Here is a 23,462-nt window from a genome sequence, read left to right on the forward strand (position 1 = left end):
AAAAAATCATGGATGTGACCTCTCACTTTTGTTTAGCTCGCATGGGAATGTTAGCGCCAAATTGAATCGTCACACAGCCATCCATGCATTATCCATATATGGTTTAGTAAGTACAGTATTTACGGGAGAAGTGCGAGTTGAAAGGTCTTTCGTATTTACTAACTCTTTTCTTTTTTGGTTTTGCAGTAATATCTGTACCCACTTAACAGCCATCTTTAACCTTACCCTCGCCCACAATTCAGTCCCTCATCGCAATTTTTCCAGGTTTTTTCCCGCCATAATGTTAAAATGTGTCTATTTCAGCATATCGCGTATCCCAAGCGTGATAGGCGATATGGAAAAAATAATATTTTCTCACTGGTACAGCTGTATTAATCGGAATGAATACGCCATTCTAACGCGAATAGTTTTAGAACAAATTTAGGGCTCTTAAATATTTTTCTTGACTTTTAAAATACCTGTGTGTTTAAAATGCCCTCGAAAACCGTAACTTCTATTACAAAAAGAAATTAAATAAAACACAATGAATTGAATTTTAACTCTCCAAAGAGACTAAATGTTCAGTATTTAATGAATTTGAGCACAGCTGTCTCTCCGCTGTCAAGTTACGAAGAATTAAAACATGTACATAAAAGTTACAAATTTGCACATGTCCACTCATACACGTATCTCCGCATTTTAAATGCGTGTTCTGATGTTAGACAACAGTAACATTTTTGACAAAAAAATTAAATGAATCACAATGAATTTGAACTCTCTAAAGAGCTTGAACTAATGTTTAAGACCATTATATACATCTCCAACTATCAATTTAAGCACAGCAGTCTCTTCGCTGTCAAGCTATGAAAAATTTAAAATGTGAACATATAATTTACAAAATTACACATCTCCACTCATTCAAACGTATGCAAATGTTAAATTCGTATCACGATCCTCTGCAAAGATTCAATTTAACATGTTGAGGTATCTCCTTCATAGATGAATTCCGATGGTGTCATATCAGAGGTACAGTTGTCATTCAGCTCTGTAGACGATCCCAAGACGTCTGCTCTGTAATATAGTTGTCATTCAGCTTCGTCACACGAAGGGCTCGGCTGAACTCTATACAGATGTTTCCTTGCCAATCGGTATGACGTCCCCTGAAAATGCAAAAATATAAATTTTAAGTATTGAGTGGGAGATATCTCTGGAATAATTTGCATTCAACTTCACAATGTTAATGAAAATAAGTTGGAAATATTTGAATTTTAGATTTATGTTGCATGAACGTGAAAATATGTATGAGAAAATCTCCTGAAATTGCAAGAATACATTTTTTTAGGTATGAGAGGGAGATAATTCTCTGATAAATTGCATAAAACTTCTAACTGTAACTGTCAGCAAGTTGGGAATTGGAATTCTAGATTCATTCAATGGATGAGTAGTGATGACGGACGGATTTATGAAAAAAATTTCTAATATTTAAACTTAACAATTATTGATTAGCATGAATAAAATCAGTAATTATCTTACGTATAATGAGAAAGAATAATTACGTGAAATTTCCGGCCATGTCCCAAAACTACTTGCACTGTGCTTCAGAATGGAGCGGAGAGGCACTGTGAATAAAGAAAGATATCGTGGATAAGCTTCAATGTTATCTCTCTGATGAATCAGATGGTACAAGTGTACAATAAAACTCACACTACTCGATAACCAATTAATTTTTGAAATACGAATTTTCATCATAATCATATTTTTTTAATGCACGTATTACGTCTAAATAGCAAAACATATTTCTGTAAGAAGAGTCACTAATAATAATGCAAAAACATCTAATATACGAGAACAGGTATAATCAAGTGAGCGGACCATAATGCGTTGCGTAGAGAAAATTGAAAATATCAAATACGTTTGACAACTAAATGGAAAATCTCAGAACCAAGAAAGAATAAACGTTATATTTAAAAGAAACATTATGAAAGGGGTATCCTACAGGACGTATTTTCAAAGTTTTGAACGTTGAATAAGGCTTTACCTGCTGGCTTCACTTCTATCACTTCAGGCTCTCTTCTGTGGAGAAAACAGAATGCCGATCGCATCCAGGCCATCAGTCTCCAACTTGAACTTTGATGTGCCCTATTCAGGTGAAAAATAGTAAAAGACGGGAATTAGGAATCGTCAAAAAGAATTACATAATATACTTTGGCATTTCATGCTCAAGCATAGAACTTCCGTATTGATTTAATGCTTTAATATTACTACTGAGGTAAAGAAGATATTCTTTTGGTAATATTGTTTTTTGTCGAATTATTCAGTTCTATTTTTACGAACTCTTGCTATAAGCCTTTATTCAGTACACTAAGCAAGGTTTCAAGGTCGCCCTAAGCTTCGATTCATCCACGTGCCGCTTCAGGTTTGAAGTTTAATTCACTTCCAACCTGTGGTTGCCAAAAGCAACACCGGCCTAAAAGCCGTCATGAATATGAATCGATGCGGAGGAAAACCCGGAAACATTTCTACGCCTTCTACACCACTTCGCGGAAGCTTTCATCGAAGAGGGTTTATTTAAAAAATATTACATAGGTAATTGCTCGACGATGTAAAGTAAACGATGCACTTACTTTTTATCAACATTTCTAGGCACTGCTATGGGTTGTTCCTTTCGTTCGCCTGTGAAAAAGATAGTTTCGCTCATTAGCTATTTTAGGATTTGGTGTTGTGGGTGATTTTCTAAAGAGGCTTTTGTTAATGAATTTTATCAAGAAGCTTTACTTACGCCAAATGTTTACGTGGTACCGGTAAGGACCCACTTCCTCCAAGTCGTCTATGGAAACTGAAAACAGAAAAGGAAGTTCATGATTAGAATGCGCGAATATTAAATCCATTTCTTTTCACTTTGACGTTACCAAAAACTAATAATCTAATGAAATCTCTAATGATTTGTCTCTGATAATTTCTATTAAGGATGTCGAAGCAAGTTTTATGCTCAATTTGTAGTGCCTTTATTTTATTTCGACTTACTTAATACATTCGCTGGACCCACGTTTTGAGTTTAAATCACAGGCATTTATTTTATTTTTCACTCTTAAAGCATCAATATGATGTCCGCTAGTCTCGTTTATGTTAAACTTATTTACTTCGCTTGAAAGTATATTCTACTTACATAAAATCTTCCCCATCGTCCTCGGATGAATATATCACGGTAGTTTCCTGGAAAATTTTTAGGCCACACTCAAGCAGATATCTGCTGTCACACAATCTGTCACACTGGTGATGATATGGTAGACGTACTCAGGAAGATATCCCTATCACAGCCAGGAAGATATTCCAGCCTTTATTTGGAGGCTATCCAAATCCTACCCGGGAAGATATCCCGTTAAAACTCAGGAAGACATCCAAGTCTCAGTTCGCAGCGTTTTCAGCGGTGTATCCTTGTTTCTTTCTTGAGAATTCAGTGAAGCAGGGGTTAGTCGTCAAGTAGACTTAGCAGTATATCTGATTGCACCTCAAAATCACAAGATTTCACTAAAAAATCCTCGCAGTAATTCGCAACGCGTCAATTCTCTAGATCAAGAGCTAACTCTTTCGATGTAAGTGCACCCATGACAACGACAACAATGAGTCTGAGCGAGCCGCGCAAATGAATATCTAAAATCAGTGCTGAAATGATATACCCACGAGTTTGGACTAGATTATCATAATATCGCAAAGTGACTTAGGAAACTAATCACCGAATAATTGTCCTTGTTTAATTAAGTATTATTTTTGATGATATGATTGATTTAGAAACGCATTCCACCCATTTTCGCCCACCGTAGCTGTAAGGTAACATCCTGCAATTCTAATAATAAGAGGCTCTTGAAGTAAACCCGCACTTCATGTTGCTACCGATTGTCAAAAATACCTTTTTGAAGCATGCAGAAACATAAATTAAGCAAATAGTTTATATTTGTATGCGGTAGAATTAAACTCACTCACGGTAATAGAAACGATAAATCAACCTCGACGCATACTTTTCTGTAAGTGTCATTAGAGAAAACAGGATGTGACGTTGCCTAGATTTCTGCAACTTTAGTTCATTAGAATAATATGTTGGCCCTTAATATTCAGCCTTTCTATAAAGGTCTCTCGTATAAAATTAATGATATTCTCAAACACAGTACTAGTGTTTATGGGGCTGTATTTTCGAGCGAAGTGCCAACTTGGGTAACCTAAAACTCGTATCTCTCATTTCTTGGAACAAATTTTTGTAATTATTCAGATCGACATATTTGCCATAGATGCTACATTTTTTTATTTACCAGGTATCTTTATTTCAAAACAGTGGTTATTTACTGAGTCAAATATTGGTGTAGTGTAAATACGGTGGCGTTGTAATATGTATCCTCAGAATTTTAGATTCTAAGGCTTCATTGAATTAGAAGGCAGCAAGTCATTTAAACCCATTATAACCCAATGTTGTTTCTAAGAAAAATAAAAAAATGTTTATTTCCAACTCTATTTATCAGGAGAGATTAAACTACGAGTCATTTTTTGTGCTGTAAAGTTTAGTGGCGAAATATTAGCTGCTACCTTAATTATGAATCGTAGAAAATTTCTACATTTTTAAATGAGAAGAATTGAAATTTAATTTCTCCTAGAAGCTTCTCTTCGTTAATTATGGTTAATTTGAGTCAATTGATATCCATTCTGGCCGAAGGAAGCGTTTTCGGCAGGCCCGCCTTGACTAGAAGTGAGAATAATCCTCGTAGTGATTTCGACTTTCCCCGCTCCTAGTTTTCTGTGGTGGTGCAATCTGCAACGACCGTGGCAAACGCTGATATGATATACCCAGAATTTACAGTTAATTAAAGAGGTTTGTCGGATGAATAAACTCACTGCGGTCAGTATAACTGTCAGACGGTAAGAATAAAATACACATGTTCACTTTAAAAGTTAGGCTGCCGCGGTAAAAACTAATCACTGCACTATCTCGGCTTCAGAGTGAAGCTACGTCGAGATGTCACAACTGCCATACCTGGCCGATGTTTCGGAGGCGGTGCGGCGCTCCACCCTAGGGGCACTCAAAGCAATCAACTGATTATACATTTGCGACAAGTGATACCGGAAGATGGTGCGCTGCATCGCCTCCGAAACGAGGGCAAGGATTGTGAACAGTGAAAACTGGACGCGGGTTCACCTCGATGACTGAGATAGTGCAGTGGCACATGTGATGTTATGAACATAATCATTTTAGTATTGCTGGGGGAAAATGAATTACAATGCCGGCGAAAAAATCATGGATGTGACTTCTCACTTTTGTTTAGCTCGCATGGGAATGTTAGCGCCAAATTGAATCGTCACACAGCCATCCATGCATTATCCATATATGGTTTAGTAAGTACAGTATTTACGGGAGAAGTGCGAGTTGAAAGGTCTTTCGTATTTACTAACTCTTTTCTTTTTTGGTTTTGCAGTAATATCTGTACCCACGGAACAGCCATCTTTAACCTTACCCTCGCCCACAATTCAGTCCCTAATCGCAATTTTTCCAGGTTTTTTTCCCGCCATAATGTTAAAATGTTTCTATTTCAGCATATCGCGTATCCCAAGCGTGATAGGCGATATGGAAAAAATAATATTTTCTCACTGGTACAGTTGTATTAATCGTAATGAATACGCCATTTTAACGAGATTAGTTTTAGAATAAATTTAGGGCTCTTAAATATTTTTCTAGACTTTTAAAATACTCTCGAAAACCGTAACTTCTTTAGCAAAAAGGAATTAAATAAAACACAATGAATTGAATTTTAACTCTCCAAAGAGACTAAATGTTCAGTATTTAATGAATTTGAGCACAGCTCTCTCTCCGCTGTCAAGCTAAAAAAACATTTAAAATGTGAACATAAAATTTACAAATTTACACATCTCCACTCATTCAAACGTATGCAAATGTTAAATTCGTATCACGATCCTCTGCAAGGATTCAATTTAACATGTTGAGGTATCTCCTTCATAGATGAATTCCGATGGTGTCATATCAGAGGTAAAGTTGTCATTCAGCTCTGTAGACGATTCCCAAGACGTCTGATCTGTAATATAGTTGTCATTCAGCTTCGTCACACGAAGGCCTCGGCTTAACTCTATACAGATGTTTCCTTGCCAATCGGTATGACGTCCCCTGAAAGTGCAAAAATATAAATTTTAAGTATTGAGTGGGAGATATCTCTGGAATAATTTGCATTAAAATTCACAATGTTAATGAAAATAAGTTGGGAATATTTGAATTCTAGATTTATGTTTTAAGAACGTGAAAATATGTATGAGAAAATCTGCTGAAATTGCAAGAATTAATTTTTTTTAGATATGAGAGGGAGATAATTCTCTGATAAAATGCATAAAACTTCCTACTGTAACCGTCAGCAAGTTGGGAATTGGAATTCCAGATTCATTCAATGGATGAGTGGTGATGACGGATAGATATTTATGAAAAAATTTTCAGTATTTATCTTACGTATATTGAGAAAGAATAATTACGTGAAATTTCCGGCCATGTCCCGAAACTACTTGCACTGTGCTTTAGAATGGAGCGGAGAGGCACTGTGAATAAAGAAAGGTATCGTTGATAAGCTTCAATGTTTTCTCTCTGGTGAATCAGAAGGTACAAGTATACAAAAAAACTCACACTACTCGATAACCAATTAAAATTTGAAATGCGAATTTTCATCATAAACATATTTTTTTAATGCACGTATTACTTCTAAATAGCAAAGCATATTTCTGTAAGGAGGGTCACTAATAATAATGCAAAAACATGTAATACACGAGAACAGGTACAATCACGTGAACGGACCATAATGCATTGCGTAGAGAAAATTGAAAATGATCAAATACGTTTGGCAACTAAATGGGAAATCTCAGAACCAAGAAAGAATAAACATCAAATTTAAAAGAAACATTATGAAAGGGGTATCCTACAGGACGTATTTTCAAAGTTTTGAACATTGAATAAGGCTTTACCTGCTGGCTTCACTTCTATCACTTCAGATTCTCTTCTGTTGAGAAAACAGAATGCCGATCGCATCCAGGCCATCAGTCTCCAACTTGAACTTTGATGCGCCCTATTCAGGTGAAAAATAGTAAAAGATGGTAATTAGGAATCGTCAAAAAGAATTACATAATATACTTAGGCATTTCATGCTCAAGTGTAGACCTTCCTTTTTGATTTAATGCTTTAATAGTACTACTAAGATAAAGAAGATATTCTTTTGGTAATATTGTTTTTTGTCGAAATATTTAGTTCTATTTTTACGAAGTCTTACTATAAGCCTTTATTCAGTACACTCAGCAAGGTTTCAAGGTCGCCCTAAGTTACGATTCATCCACGTGCCGCTTCAGGTTTGAAGTTTAATTCACTTCCAACCGGTGGTCGCCAAAAGCAACACCGGCCTAACAGTCGTCATGAAGATGAATCGATGCGGAGGAAAACCCGGAAACCTTTCTCCGCCTACTACACCACTTCGCGGAAGCTTTCATCGACAAGGGTTTATTTAAAAAATTACACATGGATAACTGCTCGACGATGTGAAGTAAATGATGCACTTACTTTTTATCAAGATTTATAGGCACCGCTTCGGGTTGTTCCTTTCGTTCGCCTGTGAAAAAGAGAGTTTCGCTCATTAGCTAGTTTAGGAGTTGGTGTTGTGGGCGATTTTCTAAAGAGGCTTTTGTTATTGAATGATATCAAGAAGCTTTACTTACGCCAAATGTTTACGTGGTATCGGTAAGGACCCACTTCCTCCAAGTCGTCAATGGAAACTAAAAACAGAAAAGGAAGATCATGATTAGAATGCGCGAATATTAAATCCATTTCTTTTCTCTTTGACGTTACCAAAACTATTAATCTAATGAACTCTCTAATGGTTTATCTCTGATCTTTTCTAATAAGGATGTAGAGGCAAGTTTTATGTGCAATTTGTGGTGCCTTTATTTTATTTCTACTCACTCGACATTCACTCGACCCACATTTTGAGTTTAAATCACAAGAATTGATTTTATCATTCACACTTAATGTATCATTTTGATTTCCTACAGTCTCGTTTATGTTAAACTTATTTACTTCGCTTGAAAGTATATTCTACTTACATAAAATCTTTCCCATCGTTTTCAGCTGAAGATATCCCAGTAGTTTCCTAGAGAATGTTAAGGGCACACTCAAGCAGATGTCTGCTGTCACCCAATCTGTCACACTGGGGATGATATGGTAGACGTACTCGGGAAGATAACCCTGTCTCAGCCAGGAAGATATTCAGCCCTTAATTTGGAGGATATACCAATCCTACTCGGGATGATATCCAGTCAAACTCAGGTAGGCCGCCAAGTCACAGCGTTTTCAGCGGCGAATCCCGGTCTCTGTCTTGGAACTTCAGTGAAGAAGTCGTTATTCTTCGAGTAGACTTCGAATTATATCTGATTGCACCTCAAAATCGCTTAATTTAACTCAAAAATACTAGTAGAAATTCGCAAATCGTCTTCAGATGAAGGTATCCCAGTAATTTCCTGGAGAATGTTGATGAGAAAACTCAAGCAGATATCTGCTGTCTCACAGTCAGTCACACTGAGGAGGATAATATGCTCTGCGTTCTTAGATATCCCTGCCTCAGCTGGAAGATGTCCCAGCACTTCCCGGGAAGATATCCCGTTAAAACTCAGGAAGACATCCAAGTCTCAGTTCGCAGCGTTTTCAGCGGCGTATCCTTGTTTCTTTCTTTAGAAGTCAGTGAAGCAGGCGTTATTCTTCAAGTATACTTAGCAGTATATCTGATTGCAACTCAAAATCGCTAGATTTCAATCAAAAACCCACGCAGCAATTCGCAAACGCGTCAATTCTCTCGATCAAGAGCTAACTCTTTCCGTTCAAGTGCACCCATGACAACGACAACAATGGGTCTGTGCGAGCCGCGCATATGAATAAGTAAAATCAGTGCTGAAATTATATGCCTACGAGTTTGGACTAGATTATAATAATATCGAAATAGGACTTAGGAAAACTAATCACGGAATAATTGTTCTTTTTTAATTAAGAGTTATTTTTAATAACATGATTGATTTAGAAACGCATTCAACCCATTTTTCTCACCGTAGCATTAGGGTCGGATTCTATCATTCGGAGTATAAGAGGCTCTTGAAGTAAAACCACGCTCCATTTTTTGTCAAATGTCAAAACTACGGTTTTGAAGCATCCAGAAACTTAAATTAAGTAAATATTTTATATTTGTATATGGTAGAAATAAACCCACTCATGGAAATAGAAACAAAAAAAACAGTATCGACGCATAATTTCTGTAAATTATATGTAAGTATCATGAGAGAAAACAGGAAGTGACGCTGCCTAGATTTCTGCAACTTTACTTCATTAGAATAATATGTTTGCCCTTAACATTAAGCCTTTCTGTATAAGTCTCTCGTATAGAATGATACTAGATTCTGCTCAAACACAGTACCAGTGTTTATGGTGCTGTTGGAGCGAAGTGCCAACTTGGTTAACCTAAAACTCGGATCTCTTAATTGTTGGAACAAAGTTTTATAATTATGCAGATCGACATATTTGCTATAGATTCTATATTTTTTTATTAACCAGGTATCTTTATCTCAGAACAGTTGTTATTTACTGAGTCAGTTATTGGTTTAGTGTAAATAAGGTGGCCGTGTAATATGTTTCCTCAGAATTTTATATTCTAATACTTTATTGGATATGAAGGCATCAAGCGATTTAAACCCATTATAACCTAATATTGCTTCTAATATAATAAAAAAAATTGTGTATTTCCAACTCAATCTATCAGGAGATATTAATAACGACTCTATTTTCATACTTTGTCATTACATCTCCGTTTATAGCGTACTTTAGGAGGGTTCAAGACTAAGGTGTTAGCGATATTCAATAGTTATTAGATAACTACTATGGTAAGAATAAGCATAGAAATTTGCAACGTTACTTCATCCGAATACATATATGCTTTCCCTGTAGATCCATCGTTTGTATAAAAGGTCATTCGTTGAAATAGAATACTATTAGATTATAACATTGTAACCACCCAGATGGTTGCGGGTCTGACTGAAGAAACTCGTTGAATTATGATCAGCTTATTTCACTGGATAACAGTGACCATAGGAGCAGGGAAACTAAATGTCTTCATAATAGTAAGCAGGATGTATTGTGAGTGGAAGTGGGGTTGAAGAGTTTACGGTTCTAACGAAAAAAGTACCGGTGTTTTTGTGGATGCTGGAGCGAAGTGCCAACTTTGATAAACCTTAGCTTGGATCTCTAAATTATGGAAACCAATTTTTATTTCCATCCAAATGAACATCTTTGCTATAAAAACTACCTTCTTCATTTACCAAGTATCTTTTGCTCCAAAGAGTGGTTATCAATTGAGTCAAATAGAATTTAGTATAGTAGAACTGATGTGTAGAATAAGCCTTTCTTACAGTCTTTATTAATGGCGTTGCTAATTCATGTAGCATTACATTTTAACATAGTTCTAATATACATAGTTTTTGGGTTCATGACGGGTCATTTTGTCTCAATTGAAGGATATGGATTATAACACCAAGGTAATATATTTTTGTTTATGAATTGATGAAATGCGTACTCAATCTCAACTTAATTAATTAATAGTAATGATCGAGGGTATTTCTATGCAAGCCTAAATTTTGCATCAGTTGTAAAAAAAAGTTGGCTCTCGAATGCTTCCTGGCATCAAAAATAAAATTATTTTGTCTTCTTATTTTCATGTTTTAGCGTAAGAGACCAAACCGGTAGTAATTTTTAAATAAATTGTGGAAGTAAGGAAATGTCTTTCATTTCTAATATTTCTCCTTTCGTTTCAAAATCACACCTTGTAAATGAGCTAGTATTATTTATTCATCCCGCGCAACGACGAAGGCAATGGTTCTGGTTTAGTTATACCAAGAATGGAGCAATTTTTGAGGTTATAAATTAAGAGGGAAAGCTTTCAGGATTGCTTTACCATTTTGGAATAAAAAATATCTCCCAAAATTAGCGGAGATTATGTTTGAGGAGTTATTGAATGAAAATTCAGAGAAAGAGTAAGAGAGCGCGTAGCTTGTTTTAAACGTAATAATACCAACTCCAACTTCGCAAAAATTCCTGATAGACTAAGGCCACATTCGCGATTTTTCTTTGGAAATCTTAAATCTTTTCTTGGAAATAGGTAAAGGCCCCCAGGCTGGATGCTCTGGAGCAAGTTGAAATTTTAAAATATGTTAAATCAAATAGGGTGGTTTCCTATTATTTTTTTATTTGCCGAAATTGAAAGATTATTACTCCTGGAGTACGTATTTCACGCTTTTAGATTTTTAAATGACGATATCTATTTTTCGCGATTAAATGAAAAGTGAAAAATTTCAAGCGCGCGAAAACGCGACGCGTAAGTAGGAATGGTGGGAAAAAGTCCGTGCGACGCATTTCTGGTTCCCCCTCCCGCCTTGTGAGGTGACCTTGATCGAGGCTCTGAGCGCTGATAGGACGCAGGCCGCTGGCGGGTAGCTGAGTACCTTGCTGGCTGGTAGCGCTTGGCTTAAAAAAGGTTTATTAATACCTTATCAAACGAAGAAAACTTTCCGACCTTAGCCAGTTTTAATAGGTGATTATTAAGACATGTTTCCCTGAGCTCTGTGCCTCATGCATGCATTGGTAACCTCAGACGATGTATAACTCCTATCCTCTCGTGTAGAAACTAGGTCCCTGTGACGTCATGTGGAGTGGAATCGCATGGGCGCCAATCTGGCCTTTTTCAAATGAGGATAAAATTTGACCCTTGCCATTCGTCTAAACCGGTATTTCAAAAACCAAATAATTTGTGCATTATGAATACACTAATGGTGGGTAACGAATCGCAATCAATGCCTTTCGTTTTCTTTGATGAAGGACTCTACTCTATTGTGATATTGTTAATGACCTTCTGTATACCTGCCGCTCCCCACTCCTCAATCTCTCACTTTTCCATTAACCCCATACCTTCGCACATTAGAGGTTTCCCTTTCCCCTTTTCCTTCAACCGTCACCCACCTCCACTTATGCTCTTAAACATGGAAAATTTTGTACTCAGTTAATGTCCTATTGTATTATTCCCGCTCTCCCCTGCCTCTCACTCTTTTCCCACCTTTCACTGTAGTTAGTCAGCTCGGGTGCATCGACCATACCTACCTCCCCATCCTCTCAAATCCCCTTGGCTTTTACAACCAGTGGAAAACCCAACCCCTCCACCTCCTCCCTCCCAACCGCCCCTACCTATACAGTTTCCACCCCCCACTCCTTCTGATTTATAGGTTCAGGTATTAAAGACGATCCTTCAAAGTGCTCCTCGCCTGAGTATGACGCAGTGCATCGAAACCGCGGTCGAATGGTCGAATAAATATTTACGTGGATAATCAAAGTTTCATTTTCATTCGATATGAATAAATTCTACAAAGTAATGCCTCAAACCATCACCTTGAGGAGTTATGTTTCAGAGAAACATGGAATTTCGTAAACAAAGTATACTATAAGAAATGGAAATAAATAATGGCGATAAATACTTTTTCTGAAGATTTTATGAAACTTTTAGTAGTATATTAAGTTGGTTTTTTTGTATTTGTCTAATCACAAATACGAATGTTATGAAATTATTCCCAGTTGACTTAAATGCGGAACTAAGGTAATATTTCTCTGTGATACGTTGAAGAACATTAAGAAGCTAATAAAAAATTGGACTATTGTAAGTAAAATTCAATAAAATCTGGAATTAAAATTTAACAAGAGTTTAATTAGAACCTAGCCAGTTATAGTCAAATCTATGTAGTTTTTTTTTGAAAAATATAACATTTAAGTATTTCGTTGAACACTCAACCAACTTACACCTCTTCCAAAAACTAATTTGGCCGCCGAAAAATTTCAAACCAAGAATGTTTTCATGTTGTCTTATGTTTCTCGTTCTTTCATCCGTACTTGGATACCAGAATTAATACATCAGAAAACTTATAAGGCATTATTTATTTTAGTATTATATTCTACTGAGTTTTAAATTTGTTCGTTTCTTTTGCATTGAATTAAATTCGTATTCGTCAATGACCGACTAGTTTAATTCATTTGCATATTTCAATATCAATTTAATTTAAATATGAGCCGTCAATTTTTATATTCTCATTAGCATAGTTTTGAAGTTGAATGAGGGAGAAAAATGGTGTAAGTGCGAAAAATCGGGAATCAAGTGTAAAGGTGCACCAATATTTCCTCGATTTTAGGCCAATGATTGTTTTTTCTTGTGGTATGCTTCCATTTTTTTATTTCTCATTTTTTCTTACGTAATTGGTTATCACAATTATATCAGAAAACTTAGATAGCGTTATTTATTTTAGTATTTACTTTATTAAGTTTTAAATTTCTGCGATTCTTTTTCTTTGAATAAAGTTCGTATTTTTCACCTACCAACTAGTTTCGTTAATTTGCATATTTCGATATCTATTTAATATAAATACGAGTCGTTAATTTTGTTCCGTGCTCATTAGCATTTAATTAACCTTAAATAATTGAGAGACTTTGTATGTGAACAAATAATTTGGATTTGGAGAAATATTCCCATTTTCTCAAATCTCGGAGTGCACCAAAATTTCCTCGATTTTCTGGTTGCTACTAGTGAACGTATAAAATGGTTCAGGCTTGGCGTGTTGGAAATGCGATATTTCCTTGGTAAAATATGAAACAAATGGCAATTTTTTCTCTATAATTTATAACTCTACCTACTGTAATCGAAACTCTATTTCATGGTTTTTAGGTTGAAAACGACCCAGAGTGTGGAAACCATAGTCGGTGGTGGAGTAACATATTAAATCGTGGAAATTTACCATTTGTTGTTTATATTTTATATTGGCAATTAATAAAGTTCACAAGTACATGAGAACTTCAAATATTCGATGAAAGTTGCTTTGATTTCGGGGAATTGGATTATTTTCCATGACCTTATCATATACTAAATGGCACCGGAGTGGGATACCCGATATGGAAAAATTAATATTATCTATTTTGTACAGTTGTTGGATTAATCGGAATGAATTCGCCCTTCTCGCGGGAATAGGTTTTTGCATAAAGTTAAAACCTATTTCCTTTAATTTACAAAACGTAAATTTAACTACATGTCGTATATTTTTCCTTTTCTTAAGCAATAAGTTTGTGGTGTCTTAGACAAGCATGAAATTTTTAATGAAAAGAAGTGAAATGAAACACAATGAATTTTATGTAACTCTCCGAAGAGACTAAATGTTCAGTATTTAATCAATTTCTGCACAGCTGTTTCTTAGCTGTCAAGTAATGAAGAATCAAATTTTTTAGATATAAGTTACAATTTTATACGTGTCCACTCATTCATACATCCCCGCATTAAAATGCGTGTTCTAATGTTAGAACACCTTAACATTTTTGACATAAAGAAATTAAATGAATCACAATGAATTTGAACTCTCTGAAGAGTTTAAACAATGTTTCAGATTTTAATCTCCAACTGTCAATTTGCGCGCAGCTCTCTTTCCGCCTTCATATTATGAAGAATTTAAAAAGTCAACATAATATTTATACAGTTACACATCTTCACTCGTATGCAAATGTTAAATTCACATAACAATCCTCGGCAAGGACTCAATTTTACATGTCATATATTGAGCCATCTCCTTCATAGATGAATTGCGAGGGTGTCATATCGGTAGTTGTCATTGAGCTTTGTAGATGATTCCCAGGTCGTCTCGTCCGTAATATAGTCGTGATTCAGCTGCGTTAAACAAAGCCCTCAGCTGAACTCTAAACGGACGTTTCCTTGGCAATCGGTTTGACGTCCCCTGGAATTGCAAAAGTATAAATTTAAATTATTTTGAGGGAGATATCTTTGGGATAACTTGCATTAAACTTCACAGTTTTAATGACAATAAGTTGGGAATTTGAATTCTAGATTCATAAAGTGATAACATGCAAATATTTATGAGAAAATCATCTGAATTTTACGCACAGTAATTATTGATAGCTATTAATCATTTGAATATTAATCAAATGTATGAAAAAAGAGCTTAATTACGTGAAATTTCCTGCCATGTTGCATATCTGCTTCGGCTATGCTTCAGGATGGAGCGGAGAGGCACTGTGAATAGAGAAAGGAATCCTTGATAAGACTCAATGTTATCTAAGGGTTGAATTGGTCATTATTCAACATTATTTTTTATAATTCATTGTATTGAGGACAGCGACTCTTACATGATGCATGGAAGGAAATCTGTAAAAGTTGGCTATGACTTTCTTATTTCAAATTTATTTCAAAGTGTGAGTATTGAGAAACCATATCGATGGCTAAGTTCTAACAACACGTATCTCAAAAATAGCAACTTTTCAGGAGAGCAAAAGAAACGATTTTTATTTTCAATGGTACACAGAAAACCAAAAATTTATAAAACTGAAGAAGAAACATACATTTGCAAACAAGGAGTTGTTTTTTGCTTGAATTTTAAATTTTAAATATCATTACACTTTGTTTAAGATACCTGTCTCAAAACGGCCTAATTTTGAGATACGTGTTGTTAGAACTTAGCCATTATTATTAAAAATGTTTAAAACGCCCTTATACAGCGGCCTTTAAATTTGAATAGCCCTTAAAGCCTTACAATTTTAGCTTTTTTTGCGGGGAAGGTACCATATGCAATGTACAAGTATGCTATTGTACTCACACTTTTAGAGAACTAGAGAATTTTTTAAATGCATATTTTTATTATATAAATATATAATATTGATCCAAAGTTTTCGTCCATATAGTTCAATATGCTACCTGCTTAAAATAATGCCAAAGCATGTAAAGATACGAGACCGCACCAATGCTGTAGGATGCGGGAACACGTACTTTTATGTGAGCATGCCATAATGTGTCACGTAGAGAAAATTAAAAATGATCAAATGCGATTGGAAAGTCAATGAAAAACCGCAGAAAAAGAATGAATAAACGTTATAATATAAGAAACATTAGGAAAAAGTTATAGTAGTAGACTTATTTTCAAGAGTTTGAACATTGGATAGGGCTTTACCTGCTGGCTTCACTTCTATCACTTCAGGTTCTCTTCTCTGGTGAAGACAGAATGCCGATCGCATCCAGGCCATCAGACTCCAACTTAATCTCTTAGGTTTCCTACTCAAATGAAAAATAGTAAAAGATGGGAATTAGAAATCGTTAAAAAGATTCATATAATATGATTAGTCAATTCATGCTCAAGTTTAGCCCTTCTATATTGAATTAATGCTTGAATATTACTACTAAGCTTAAGAATACTTTATTTGGTAATTTTTTTGTTGAGTAATTTAATATTATTTTTACGAAGTCTTACTACAAGACTTTCTTCAGTAGGCTCAGCAAGGTTTCCGAGTTGCCGATTCGTCCACTTGACACATTAGATTTGAAGTGAAGTTCAAACCTGAGGTCGCCTAATGGATCTCCGACGAATCTGTCGTCATGAAGATGATTCGACGCGGAGGTCACTCGGAAACCTAGCAATGCCTATTGAACCACTCCGCAGAAACCTCCATCTACAAGGGTTTATTTAATATTATTACGTAGGTTGTTGCACGGCGATGTGAAGTAAATGATGCACTTACTTTTTATCCAGATTTCTAGGCAGTGCTTCGGGTTGTTCCTTTCGTTCGCCTGTGAAAAAGAGGGTTTCGCTCATTAGCTGGTTTATGATTTGGTGTTGTGGGTGATTTTCTGAAGGGGCTTTAATTATTGTATTATTACAAAAAGCTTTACTTACGCCAAATGTTTACATGGTACCGGTAAGGTCCCACTTCCTCCAAATCGTCTATGGAAACTGGAAATAGAAAAGGAGGTTTATGATTAGAATGCTTGAATTTTGAACCCATTTTTTTCACTTGAACGTTACCATTAACTAGTAATGCAACTAACTCTTCCGTTGATTTATTTCGTGGGCTAATTTTTAAAGATGTACTTATTAGTATTATGCTTCATGAGTGGTGGTTTAGTATTTTTTCCAATTAATACATTAGTTTGACCCACATTTTGAGTTTAAATCACAAGAATTGATTTTTATTTTTAACTCTTAATGTATCAATATGATGTCTGCTAGTCTCGTTTATGTTTAACGTATTTACTTCATATGAAAGTATATTCTACTTACATAAAATCTTTCCCATCGTCCTCAGATGAAGATATCCCAGTGGTTTCCTGGAGAATGTTTAGGGCACACTTAAGCAGATAACTGCTGTCTCACAGTCAGTCACACTGGTGATGATATGGTAGACGTACTCAGGAAGATATCCCTGTCTCAGCCAGGAAGATATTCTGGCCTTAATTTGGAGGATATACCAATCCTACCCGGGAAGATATCCCAGTCAAACTCAGGAAGGCAGCCAAGTCTCAAGTCACAGCGTTTTCAGCGACGAATACCGGTCTCTGTCTTGAAACTCCAGTGAAGTAGGCGTTAGTCTTCAAGTAGGCTTGGAATTATATCTGATTGCACCTCAAAATCGCTTAATTTAACTCAAAAAGACTCTGGAAAATTGGCAAATCGTCTTCAAATGAAGATATCCCTGTAGTTTCTAGGAGAATGTTGATGAGAAAACTCAAGCAGATATCTGCTGTCTCACAGTCAGTCACACTGAGGAGGATAATATGCTCTGCGTTCTTAGATATCCCTGCCTCAGCTGGAAGATGTCCCAGCACTTCCGGGAAGGTATCCCGTTAAAATTCAGGGAGATATCCAAGTCTAAGTTCGCAGCGTTTTCAGCGGCGTATTCTTGTTTTTTTCTTGAGAATTCAGTGAAGCAGGTGTTAGTCTTCAAGTAGACTTAGCAGTATATATGATTGCACCTCAAAATCGCTAGATTTCACTCAAAACTCCTTGCAGTAATTCGCAAACGCGTCAATACTCTCGATCAAGAGCTAACTCTTTCCGTGCGGGTGCACCCATGGTAACGACAACAATGGGTCTGAGCGAGCTGCGCTTATGAATATCTGAAATCAGTGCTGAAATTATGTACCCACGAGTTTGGACAAGATTTTCATAAAATGGAAAAGGGACTTAGGAAAACTAATCATGGAATTATTTTCCTTTTTCAATTAAAAATTATTTTTAATAAAATGATTGATTTAGAAACGCATTCAACCCATTCAACGCATTCATTTAGTTATTGAAACCAACTATTACTTCCATCCAGATGTTGGTCTTTGGTTGGACTTTGCTACAAATACTACCTCCTTCATTTACAAAGTATTTTTTTTCAAAAGACAGCTTATCATTTGAGCCACGTACTGGTATTGTAGAATTGATGTGTGGAAGAGGTCTTCCCCTGAGGCTTTTTTGGTGGCGCTTATAATTAATGCAACATTTCATTCACCATAGTTCTAATTGATATGGTATTTGAGTCCACGGGGTGACATACTGTCTCAACTTAAGCGTATTGGCTGTAACAATAAGAAAATATATTTATGTTTATGAATGGATGAAATGCGTACTCTACCTCAACTTAATCAATCCATCCTAAAGACCGAGGGTATTTATATGCATGGCTTAATGGTATATCAGTTTTCCAAAAAAGTAGCTGCTGCGTTGTTACTGGTTTGAAGTTTCAAAAAAAAAAATTTTGTCTTAATTTTTCACGTTTTATCGGAAAATATTAGCGGTAAATTGTTCCTCAATAATTTTTTTGCACTCAAAAAACACTGAAATTAAATTACCTGTTCCTGTTTTTATCTAATAATTATCATAAGTTGGACACCTCAGTCGCAAAATTTGTCATCTAAGTCAGTAAATTTGATAGTCGCATCCGCGAGGTCTGTCATCTTGATATCCTTTACGTTTACAACTGCTGCATTATTAATGCTAATATTTAAGGCATTTCTGAGCCATTTTCCAACATCTCTATACGTAAAGCAGCATTTCAATGCTAAGGTCACATATGATGAGGAGAAGCTAGTAATTGCAGGCTAAGGTAGAGCTAAATGTGCCTGCAGTTAAGTTGATGGACCGCGATATTTCGTAGCGAACTTTGCTATGCCAGTTATTTGGTTCTAATTGTAATTGGGAACTCTGCTGTAATAAATTGGTGATAAATAGAATAAATACATGTAAGTAGAGTACTTTAATGCATCTGCTAATTTTAACTCTCAATATTTTGTAATGTATTTACCTATAATTATGTGAGATCACATTAACGAAAACGCAACACGCGTTTCATTTTCCTTTGCAGAAAGAAACGTTTTCACGAAATGTCCAGCAAAAAACGTTCAATCGAAGTAATACATTTATAACTTTAAAACACCAGAGATGAAAGCATGGTCTACAGTTTACAGGACTAAAGCTATGATTTTTATGTTGAAATACTATTTGCAATGTTTTGCGAAGGCCGTCGACAACGAAATCGCTGAGAGAAGCTATTGCGCTTTTTGCACTCATGACTTAAAAAGCTCCTTTGTAAATAAGAAATTAATTTAAGAACCCACACAGGCGCTGTGGCTTTCATGGCAGAACAGTATTTTCTGAATGCATTGTTACTATTTCTTCTGTCGTTTCAAAATCATAACTGGAAAATGAGCTAAAAATTCGTATAACCTCGCAACTAAAGATGAAATGGTCCTATAACAGTTAACCCGTAAATGGATTAATATTTAAGGCTATAACATAAGAACGAAAGCTCAGGAATGCTTTACTCTTTTGGAATAAAAAATAATTGCTCTCAACTCAATCCTCCCTGGTGGAGATTATATGCGGGGAGATATGTGTTAAGAATATTGGATTTCGTCAACAAAGAACTCTCTAATAATAACTGTTTCTGGTGAGTAAGGGCGATAATTACTTCTCCTTGACCTTTGATAAAAATTTGAAAGAAGCTTTATCTACATACCTAATTACAACTTTAAGCAAATTGATGAAATTTTACTTTGTTCAATTCAATACTAAACTAAGGTATTAATTCTTTTTGCTGCTTAGATAAAAATAAAAAAAAAAGCTTTTTCAATACATCTAATTACAACACTATCCAATATTATGAGATTTTGCGTTTTTGACTTAGATACTAAACTAAGACTGTAGTTCTCTTTATTGCGTTGATGAACCTTTAGATGTTGGTGAGGAAATTGGACTAATGAACGTTATATTAAATAAATTCTGAAACTGAATTTTTGAGTTTCATTCGAAACAGGCAAGTATTTGTTTTGCTCGACTCCACCTAATTTTTTGCGCAAATTTAATAATATTTTACTTAAACTCTCTATCAGCTTTTGTTTCTTGCAAAGAGTAATTTACGAGACGATGATTTTATGGCAATGAATATTTTATATTGTCGTATATTCAAATTTTTATTTCTCTCGTTTTTTTCATCCTTGATTGGATATCAGTATTAAGTATTAAGTTATATTTTGCTCTACTGAGCTTTACATTTTTGCGTTTCTTTAGGTTGAATAAGGCCTGATTAATTTCAATTATTTACTTACATCAAAATCATTTTCATTTGAATATAAGTCGTCAATTTTGTTTTGAGCTCATTCGCATAATATTGAATTTGCTTGAATATTGAATTTGTAGAAAGAAGGAAATTGGTATTAGAGCAAATTATATTTTTGCATTTCTAGCAGATGTCATAAAAATTGGCAAGGAAACATCCGTATAGAGTTCAGCTGAGGGCTTCGAAAACTATGAGAACGGCGAAACGGTCGTCTTCTTAATCTTTTCACGCGCAAAATATTTGATTGGTGCATTTCAATGTATTTTTTTTAGAGAGAATAACTTCTTAGCATTACAAATAGCTTTTAAAAATAAAATTTTACCCATTCTCAATTCAGCCTTACCTTTTCCTATCCAAGTTCAGACCGAGTTGAATTATTTAAATTTTGACCTACTAACTCTTTGGCAGTTCATTATTTAGCAGAAAATGACGTGGTATTTGTTTGTATATTTTAACATGCTGCGTATTTATTTGCATCCCCGTAGAATCTCAACGGGTACCCACGTAAGTATACAATTAAGTACCGCTGTTTCAACCTTGCACTGTACCATATTATTAATTGATATATTAGTATTTGATCTCATGAGGCGTGATTTTATCTCAACTGAAGGATTTGGGCCTTATTATATTTATGTATATAAATAGATAAAATGCATGCTCACCTTCGACCTGAAGTAGAATTCTTGAAATACAAACGAAATTGCAAATCTCTGTATGGAATTCTTTACTTATTTCATCAGATTTAAAATTGTGTCATTCAAATTGATTTTTTTCCATTTCGAGACAAAATATATCTATAAGCCGCCTGCTGTTTGTTAAAGAAAGAATGAAAGTTTTGTTGCGATTTTTTTATTATTCTTTTCCGGCTCTCGCGAACTACGGAAACCTCTATCCTTTCAGATTACAGGATTCACGGGCGAGCCTGTTGGTTTCAATTACGGTGGTAGTAGGTGCTGGTACTGGAAATGCGCCTTTACCACTGAAACGGAATATCATATGAATATCCATTTGTAATCGTAATACGTTTTCAATCGTTTCATGGCCACTAATCGCTCTTATCTTTCTCGACAGAATGTTTTAAAAATTAACGAGAATTTATAATTCATTACTTGGCCCTTTTTAAACACGTTTTGCATGCATATTTAACCCAGCCATCCAGGGTAGAGGAGGCTGCACCCGCATTCCGCATATTTATGACCGCCAAAACGGATGTTTTTCCGAGCGGGTATGAAGGCTGTGCGTGGGATATTCCTCCTAGGTGCAAGGTGTGCCAGGTGTTAGGTGTATGACATGGTGCGAAGTCGTGATTTTGTAGTATTGCTGTTCTACTGCTGTACTAAACTTCACTGAAACATGGCAGTGAAATTTAATTTAGGTTTTTGGTTTGGTCAGCAAAGTCCATTGTATGCCTCGAACAGCTAACAAACAATTTTTTTTGCAAAATTTTCTAGATATTTTCTGCCAATAGGTACCAGAGTCCCGGACATATAATATCTATGTACTTACCTTGGATACGAGAGACGATCTTTTGTCGTTGGCATAACAGCAACGTGAGAAGTTTGGTTGCTCGCGATCAGGACAGTTGGGTTAGGGGTAGTATGCGGAATTCGGACAGTCACGGTAGAAGCAGCTTTGGGCACTGTGCGGAAAAGGGACCAATTCTCTCTCTTTACTTTACTTCGAATTACTCTCTTTTTATTTTTAATTATTGCTTATCTGAATTTAAAAACCTAGAATATTTATTTAGCCCTCCCTACCAGGGAATTAGTGTTTCATGCAAAAGAAACTGCTCTCAGGCTATAAATCTCAAATTTACTTTACTTATGACATAATATTTTTAGGAAAAATAATTTTTATCATAAAATATTTATTTTCAACCTAAATTGTACCATGGTTTTCATTTAATGGGCTCAAAATCTGAACTTATGGTTATCCTATACGATTCCGATGCAAAGCTGATACATCATGGTTGCCAGGGAAATTTGCTTTTGTTGATAAACAATAAATTGCATTACGTAGAGTGCTATTTCCACGAAATTTGGTGAAAATAATTGTGTATAGTTAAATCGTAAAGATTTGTAGTGCGGCCGTAGTTTTCGTCATGTTGGAGAAAGTATTAACTCTCGACCGCAATGGAAGCTGTCAAAATGATCAATGTTGCGAGCCTCAGAATACATTCGATGCTTTATGATTGATAATCAAATAATACTTTCTTTCAATTCAAGCAACTCTTATTCTGAGTGATAATGTATCTATCTATGGACCATGTGATGCATGCTTAGAAACAAGGGTGAAAATAATTTGCTTGCAATCCATTAAATTATTTTTTCGGGTTTGGCTAGCATAGAAAACCTCTTTCCAGACGGATTTTAATCCTATCATGCTATTTATAGACATAAATAGCATGATAGGATTAAAATATTCTTGATCTTTCTGGGTAAGCTCCATCATCGTGTTCTTGAATCGGGTATGGCGTGGGCGCAATAGGATGGGCCTATAAGTAGGATTAAAGACATGCTTCCTGAGCATCTTCGCGCTTAATAGAATTTATGAAGACAGCTGGTCTTCTAAACAAGGTCTAAGTATACATGCCGCCATGCATAAATTTTTCTTTTATATATTTCCATGTTGATTAAATCAAGAATATCCGGATTTCTCGAGTTTAATCGATCTTCACAAAATTTTAACATAAGTGACGGTGCGGTGCAAAGTGACCTCAAATGCCGATACACCCTTAAAAAAATACTACTACTCGTGTATGTGTCAAATGTATTGGCAAGCACACAAAATGAACGATTAGAGTTCAAAATTATCATCTTTAAATTGGAAATAAAAGCTCATCGCACATAATCATTGGTTAATCTCGTATAAATATCGTTCAGCAAACAAAATCCTTCTCTAGAAATTAGTTTGACCACCCAATGGATAGCTTAAATGACAAATATAGAAATAA

At 35.4% G+C, this 23,462-nt stretch overlaps 2 long non-coding RNA genes across 2 annotated transcripts; both read right to left on the reverse strand.

The window, feature by feature from the left end:
- Positions 1-1,044: 1,044 nt before the first annotated feature.
- Positions 1,045-2,074, reverse strand: LOC124167503. Its single transcript, XR_006866700.1, has 3 exons — positions 2,018-2,074; positions 1,536-1,598; positions 1,045-1,139 (listed from the first exon to the last, which is right to left on the reverse strand). It is a non-coding gene; the product is annotated as an uncharacterized LOC124167503 (long non-coding RNA).
- A 14,542-nt stretch (positions 2,075-16,616) lies between these two features.
- On the reverse strand, positions 16,617-17,764 carry LOC124168544. The gene is made up of 3 exons (XR_006866969.1): positions 17,185-17,764; positions 16,801-16,857; positions 16,617-16,694 (listed from the first exon to the last, which is right to left on the reverse strand). It is a non-coding gene; the product is annotated as an uncharacterized LOC124168544 (long non-coding RNA).
- Positions 17,765-23,462: the final 5,698 nt, after the last annotated feature.

The sequence above is a fragment of the Ischnura elegans genome, chromosome 11 (assembly GCF_921293095.1).
Source record: "Ischnura elegans chromosome 11, ioIscEleg1.1, whole genome shotgun sequence".
Classification (NCBI taxonomy): domain Eukaryota; kingdom Metazoa; phylum Arthropoda; class Insecta; order Odonata; family Coenagrionidae; genus Ischnura; species Ischnura elegans.